Source organism: Rattus norvegicus, chromosome 15 (assembly GCF_036323735.1).
Source record: "Rattus norvegicus strain BN/NHsdMcwi chromosome 15, GRCr8, whole genome shotgun sequence".
In the NCBI taxonomy this organism is placed as follows: domain Eukaryota; kingdom Metazoa; phylum Chordata; class Mammalia; order Rodentia; family Muridae; genus Rattus; species Rattus norvegicus.
In genome coordinates, this window is record NC_086033.1 from 57,810,027 (window position 1) to 57,818,410 (window position 8,384).

Here is an 8,384-nt window from a genome sequence, read left to right on the forward strand (position 1 = left end):
TAGATCTCTTTCAAAGTCGTCCTCCATCTCCGTGCTGAGCAGTGTGCCGCTTTTACTCATTTCTCCATCACCTCCATCTCAAATCATCTCTCTGGGCTCGCTCAAGCAATCATCTGTTTGGGGCTACCAGCCCAGGTGAAGATTCAAAGTTGGGTTTGGCTTTTCTTGGAACAGACAGACAGCCTACGTGGAATCCAAGAGCCCCCTTGTGGCAAGTCTAACAGCTCCAGCTTTTCCTCATCTGGAAAAGGACTGGAAACCTGCAGGACTCACAGGGGAAAATTATCTTTCTCCAGTGTCCCTCCCTCCCTCCTGCCTTCCTAGAGCTATACTGATTTTTTTTAATGCATCACCCAAGCCCTGGTAAGAGTGGCAGCTAGCCTGGTGGGCTACGGAACCAGCCAGAAGTAAAATGTCCCCTGTACTCTAGGCAGTTAGGTTGTCCAGGGATGGGTGGGCAGCTGACCCAAGCAGAGCTCAAGTCTTCCTTGAAACTTAGTATTAATGTTATGAGGAGATTAGACCTTTTCATTTCAGCGCAGAGTTGCAAAACTTACATATTCTGTCCTGGGGGGGCCATGTTTTGTTTGCTCTGTCTTCAAGCCAGGAATGTTCCATAGAACTTCTAAAGGGGTACAGCTAGAGTCTAACATCTCGAGATCTATGCCTCTGACCCAACTTACTTGTAGAATCTCACACTCCTTACTTCCAGAAAGTCACACCTTTGTTTCTTGTTTTTTTGCTCACCCTTTAAAAAGTGTGTCAGGTAGCTATCTAGGTCAACCCCAGGAAATGTATTTGGGTCTCCTATGGTGCTGTCTAACCCTCTTGAACCCAGTTTTGAAATGCCCCTGGGGTCTGTTTCTATAGGTATTGTTACTGCCAAGAAGGCATTGGGGGTCCAGTTCAAAGACATGGGAGGCTAGAATGGGAGGTGTGGGGAGGTGAAACTTACTGCCGGACACAGATCTGATTCCCAGGGACTCCTTCAGGCACTTCATCTGAGCCGTCTGCTTTGAGGAGAGGGTGCTATGAACTGGAACTGCAGGACAGGTTTTGAGGTTCTGCTGTGATCTTTTAACAGAAGGAGCCAGAGTGGAGGGAAAACTGAGGCGAATTTCTAGACTGAAAGAACAAGAGAGGCCAGTAGTTAATGGTCCAGTGTCCTACCAAGAAGAGAAGGTCAGCCTATAGGGAGTGGGATCAATGCCCACTCAGAGGGATGCAGACTTAGGATAAAGGGGGCTCCAGACTTCTCCAGTCCCTCTTGCCCTCTGAGGCTCTGGGCTCACACCCTCTCTGCAGCCTCTGACCCAAACCCGAGTTCTCCAACAGCCTTCTCTCATTGAATTTTGGCATCCTGCTTCTTGCTACCAAAAGCATCATCCTATGGACAGCAAGCTAGAAAAGAGGAAGGTGGACTGAGAGAACAGAAACTTCAAGAAGCGACTAATGTTCCAAGCACAGTGTAGCAAGCTGAGCAAGGCTGGTTTAGCCTCCAAAGATTTAGCCCCACTGAAATGCTTAATGGCAGCTGTTCTAGTGGAGCGAACACTGCACGGAAGCAGGTGTTGTTGTTGATGTTGTTGTTGTTGTCGCCGTTACTTTCCTATACTATTATTCGGAGACAGGGTCTTGCTATGCAGCCCTGGCTTGACTTGGATGAATGATGGACATCAGGCTACTTTCAAACATGGGGTGGTCCTCCTGCCTCAGATTTCTGAGTGCTAGAGTCACAGGTGTGCGTGCCATCACTCTGGGCTCCAAATTGTATTAAATCTGCACTTCTCTTTATGAGTACGTTTGTTTCTTCTCCTATTTCTAAGAATTCTGTTCTTGTGAACGTTGTGTTTATCTTCTTTGTCCAGTTACCCATTGCATAGCTGATTTTGTCTTGATTTTTTTCTAAATGGTATTTTATCATTTTATTCAAATTCAAAAGGAATTGAGCTTTTCATCTGTGTTACGAGTAGTAAGTATTCACTTATCTCTCGACTATGTTTTTATGCTGATTTTTCTCTTTAATGTAGACCAGTTTATCAGGTTTTATTTTAGGAGTTCTGGATACTAAGCTAGTGTTAAAAAAATCCTTGTAACTCCATGACAACAAAATCACCTCATGTTATATAAAGTATTAGCTACATAGTTTGTCTAGAACTTTATTTCTTACCTTCAGAATATTCAATCTACCTGGGATTTAGTTCTGTATACTTTGCAAGACAGAAGCCAACCCCTTTCCCACAAGTCTATCCTGTTAACACCCATTATTGAGTGACTGACTTTCACAGTCACATTCACAGGTTCAAAATGCCACCCTCATATTTGCATCTGTTTGGGAACTTCCCATGACTGCCGAGCTTTAATTTTGTCCTGACCTTTTCCTTGAAGAGGGTTCAATGTTGCTGTCATTTTGTTTTTAAATGGGAGAGACTTGAGTGCGCGTAGATGCAGAGAGAGAACCACTGGTAAAGGACAGATGGGGATGAGATGGGGTCGGCAAACAGATCTAAGGAGCAAATTGACTTGTCTACTCAGCAAAGAAATATGAGCCTGAATTCTTCAAACACCTCCTCCCCCCGTATAATGTGAGGTACAATTACTCTTGTATCATTGTGACAAAATACCCCACAGAAACAATCTAAAGGAAGAAAGATTTGTTTTGACTCGTGGTTTCAAGGCCTCAGTCCTTGGTCAGTCACTCTGTGCCTTAGCCCAAGCATCATAGTGAGGATATGTGACAGAGGCACTTCTCACCTTGTGAAGGACAGGAAGCTGAGACAGAGGAAGACAGGAAGAAGTCGGGGCACCATTTAGCAGCCCTCTCCCAGAGATACCAGTTCAGCGATCTGCCTCCCCAACTAGGTTCTACTTTCCCTCTCTAACACCTCCCACTAATGATCAAATTATGACTCAATATGTTAATATATTCATTAGATCAGAACCCACAGGATCTGCCTGTCTCCTGAAATCCCCCAAACACATGTAGAAATGCTTTACTAATCTCCTAGGTGTTCCTCAGTCCAGTCAAGTTGACGAGATTACCATCTGGGGTTGGAGGAACCCACATGGTCCCATCTCTTCCTGAGTGTTATTGGCAGTTAAGGTTTGGTGAAGAAAGGGGAGACATTTCTTTTAATGGTTTGGCCAATGGGAAGTTGCTTACATTCCTGTAAACAGTTCCTTTCCCATGCTTACTTAAGCAGCCTTAATTAAATTCAGTGGGTCACCAAAAAGAAAGAAAAAGTAGAGGTTTGTTGGGAGAGGAAATGGATCAGCAGCAGTGGGAGGGATAATGGGGTGGATATAATCAAACTGTATCATATACATGTGTGACTGTCAAAATGAAACTTGTCACTGTACGTAATTAACATATGGTAATTAAACAGTTAAACAGACTAGTCTCATATGTGGTGGCTCTCCCAACTTGTTAGGCTTGTGTTGGGCTCTTAGTCTGGAACTTGCATTATATATGCCCTCATGGGCCCCCACATGGTCTGTAGAGTCTTGCTTTGGCATGGTTGCATAAACAGACATCCTCCGTGGTGGCATCTAATCCATTCCAGGTCCGCTAACTTAGCTTTCTGCTTGTCTTTGTGCAATTTTCTCAGCGAGTGAGCTCAGATGCTTATCTAGGCAGAATGCAGGCTCTCTATGTGGTGTTTGTGGTTAAGATTCTGTAGGTTATAAAAATGAATAATATACATATGGAATTTGAGCTCTGTGTGTGTGCATGCACATGCATGTGCATGTACACCCACATGCATGCACACCCACACCCACACACAAATGCACACCTCACCCCACATGCACACCCACACACACCCCCACACACATGCACACCCACACACACACACACACACATGCACACCCATACACATGCACACCCACACACACATGCACACCCACACACACATGCACACCCACACACATCCATGCCCACACACACAATGTGCGTGCACACATACACACATGACTGCCCACACACCTGGAGACAACCTATAGGAATCTGTCCTCTTCTACTACTGTAGGGATCTTCTACAAATTATGTTCCAGGGACTGAACTCTGGTGTTCAGGCTTAATGACAGGCACCTTACCCACTGAGCTTTCTCACTGACCCTGGCTAACGTGTCTTCGAGAAGAATCTATCTATGCATGTGATGAGAGTTCAGGTTACAATGTCCACTGTGTGACTCTATACCCACAGACTTACCAGGGCTAGAACTCCTGGGTTCTAGTTTCCGACGTTGTGTGTATCACAGTCAATGCTGGGGTGCCCCTACCACTACGCCTTATTTTAGAGGTGTGTGTGTGTGTGTGTGTGTGTGTGTGTGTGTGTGTGTGTGTGTGTGTGTCGGTGTCTGAGATACAGGTGGTTATGAGCTGTCAGACTTTGGTGCTGGGAACCAAATCCAAATCCTCTGCAAAAGCAGCAAGTGCTCTTAACTGATGAGCCCCGTATCCAACCCCGACCTTCATGTTTTTAAGACAGGGTCTCTCACGGAGCCTAGAGCCCTCCATCTGTTGCAGACAGGAAGCTTCTGGGACAGTGGTTCTCAGCCTTCATAACCTGCGACCCCTTAATAAAATTCCTCATGTTGTGGTGACCAATTATAAAATTATTCTGTTGCTACTGTTATGAATTGCAATATAAACATCTAATACTGGACCCAAAGGAGTTGTGAACCCCAGGTTGAGAATCATTGCTCCAGGATCTGCCCGTCTCCATCTTGCTCCTGGGGCAAGGTTACAGATTTGTATCTCTGTACTCAAATTCAGGTTCAAATGCTTAACTGTCAAGCACTGAACTCACAGAGCCAGCCCTGGGCCCCTCCTCCTCCTGGTCCAGGCTGTCTCATCTGCAGCATTGCTGACTGCTGTCCCTCAGCTCTGCAGACTGTACCCCCACATTGGCTCTTCCTTTCTTTCTGGTCTTTCACTCTTCAATGTGCACACACCAGCAACAGCACCCACTGAGACCCACTCTAGCCCTGTCTTCTCAGCTGGTCCCCAGGCATGCCCTGTGGTCACAGTCAGTATACATATGTGTCTCTGGCATGTGCTCCCCACACAGCATATCATCTGCTCCTCTGGACTGGGGAGTTGAAGATCATGTCTTATTTATTTTTGTATTCTCAGGTCAGCATCTTACATATTGTACAGGCTCGATAAATACATGGCAACAGGAACGGATTTGGTGTTCTTTTCTAGATATTTGTCTAGAGCAGACACAGTTTCCAGGTGGAGGCTTCAACTGACCAAGGATAGGCCATTCTCCCTTGTGTTTTTCCTCTTCCACTCGTACGCTGCTAGATTTTTGGCTGTCGTTCCTGAGTTGGTTTAAATGGCCCTAGAATCTTCTGCATTCTAACAGAATGCTCAGAGCTCATTCTAGAACATGCACAATTTGTGTCACTAACACTTAAATCACTGTGGTTACTGCCCACATTGGCGATTGGTAGTTTGCTAGGAACATAAGCAAAGCCCACTTTGGAGCAGCTTTCTGTGCAAGAGAAACCTCGCCTTCTCATCTCTGAAAGCATACATTTACAAATGATCTAATTGCTGTGTCTGAGGCCTGAAGCACCATGGCAACCCATTTAATTGCTAATGATATACAACCGTGAATTAAAAATGACCTCTACTCAAAGACACTAAAAAGCCATGTCTAACTACTCCATGCCAGGCTCCCATTTGCCCATGGTAGTTTTCTTTTTCCTCCTCCAAATTTTGTTGCCATGAATATATGCCACTGTTTTGAGAACTCTACCTTCCCTTCCTCTGAGTGGTCCTGTGGTTCAGAGTTAGGAAATGCACACAGCACTGAGAGCACCCAGGGACACCCTGTCCAAGTCACCCTGACCCATGATATCAGCTAGCTACAGGTTGCTAACGCCCTGTCTTGGGCTTGAAGGAGTGAGCCCAAGTTTGCTACTCTGACTAACCTGTATCTGGGGCCACTGGAACCACTGCCTTTAAGAGATGTGATTGATTGTGGGTCGGGGCTTTCTGGCCGTTGATTGGGTTGGAGTTGGAAATCCTAGCTTTTCATTTGTTTTCTTATTTGTGGAGAGAAAGTCTAAATATATCCTTTTGAATTGTGCTGTGATTTATAAATGACAGCAGACTGTGGTGGACGGACAGTGATGGCCTATTTTCTACGTTCCCTGTTTATGGCAGATGTAGTTCGTGATGTTAGGGGTTTGAAGGCAGTGAACAAGGAGGGGACAGGCAGGCGCTTTAGACACTGTCCACCTCCTTGGACAGTGCCAACCCCAGCCACAGAGCTAATGTGTGCCTGCCCCTCTCCCACCTCTGTTCTACACAAGGATTCTGGGACATGGGTTAGCCATTACCTACTGAGAAGGAGATTCGCAATGGCCAGACATGGACATTGGCAAATCTGGGGTGAACGCAGGACTGATGAAATACCACAAGGAGTACTGGAATCCTCATTGGAACCCTGGCAGGGATCCATGGTTCCAGAACACACTTGACTGTGCAGTTAGTTCAGTGCTAGTGCTTCTTTGCTCACTGTAGCTGGACTGGAAAACCTGATGCAGCCCAAGCGGGCCTTTACTCTGTGATCTTCCAGCCTTAGACTTGTGGGGTCACAGGCCGCCAGCATCCTCCCCCCTCCCCCACCCTCAAGTTACTTTCTCCTTCCTACCCTCTTCATAATAGCCTACAATGACTGGCTGGCCAGAAGAGACCTTTACAGAATATTCCTGCTGCCCGTGCTGCTGTGTGTTTCAGGGAAGGAAAGAATATCAAAACGGGGGGGGGGAGGGTGGGAGGGGATTTCAACTTCTCAGATATAGAGGACATTTTATCCATATATGTATATATAAAACTACACTTCAAAATTCTCCTTTTCTAGAAACAGTCTTTTAATTGTAATCCTCCAAATGAAATGGCTACAAGGAGGGGTAAACAACCTTTTAACGTTGTACACGCCATGGTCACAAGTAAACAATTTCTGGGTAGTGGTGAGTACTGGGGATTGAGCCAGGACTTCATGCTCACCCACAGGCATGGGCCCCGTTAGAGTGTTTGTTTTAAAGCTGCAAAGGGAACAACAACCAAACAAAAGCTTTTCTACAGCAGCTCTGTGAGTGCAGCCTGGAGCCAGGATGGCATCGGAAGCCAGGCAGGTGACGCTTCATGGTCTCTCCTCAGGAGCCACTTCCCTCGATGTCAACTCCTCCTCTCGGGTATAATGGCCTGGAGAGGCTTTTCTAGAAGTACCCATAACACCACAGACAAGTGCAAGTGGATGAGGGCCTCAAGCTAAAGAGCTCTGTACCACTATCATGTGTTTCAGAATGTTATCAACATTGTTGGCCTGCATAAGAACCAGGAAGTAACATGTGAATGACTTATGTGACTCTGAAACATGGAAGGCTCAGCTCTACACACACAGCTGTCTCACACCTAACAAAGGGTGAGTATTAAAGTAATGTGTTCTTAAAGCTAAACAATGAAAAACTCTGTGTAGACTATGTCCCCAGCCCGCCAGCAAGGCTGTTTTCCCTGTGGAGGCCAACCTGAACGTCTTATCCGGGTTGGCCAAGCCCTCTGTTTTAGTCCCTCACCTCCCTACTACTAAAACCACCCGTCTGCTCACCAGCAGTGTGGGTACCGTGTGAGACTGAGCGGTCAGCCCTGGACAAGGCCGTCTGGGGAACGTCAGCGGTGAGACACCAGGGTTTCACCTGGTGCTACTCTTCTTCATCTCTCTGAGACCCAGAAAATGTGGCCAGGAAGTGTAGGACTGCTTTTATTAGAAAATGCTGACTGTCAGGGCAGTGGACTCGGTAGGCCTTCTGCTGCTTGGAAGACAGGCTGACATGACGAACATCTTTTTTTTTTTTTTTTTTTTTGGTTCTTTTTTTCGGAGCTGGGGACCGAACCCCGGGCCTTGCGCTTCCTAGGTAAGCACTCTACCACTGAGCTAAATCCCCAGCCCCGAACATCTTTTTTTGATGCACACAGAGCTACCATTTTTTATGGTTGATATTAATTGGAATTTGTGTCTCCCTGTGGCTAACCCCCCTGGAGACAGCTCATACTTTACTGCAACTGCCATCTGGGTGACAGAAAAGAGCACTGGCTCCAAGGTGCCATTGAGGAATACATCTGGTGGGCTGTCCTTTATCTGAGGTCACAGGAAACGGCATATTATAGATATTCCTATCCCCTTCCACTGAGAAAGCAAGGCCACTGAGTGCTCAGAAATGCTATTTTTACTTTTAAGATCATTTTTAAGGTCACATGTGTGCACTTTAAGGTCTGAGTGTGCACTTTGTACACGGGCACAGATGGCCATGGAGGCAAGAGGGGCCAGGTCCCTGGGAGCTATAGTGCAGGGACTGTGGGCCCCAGG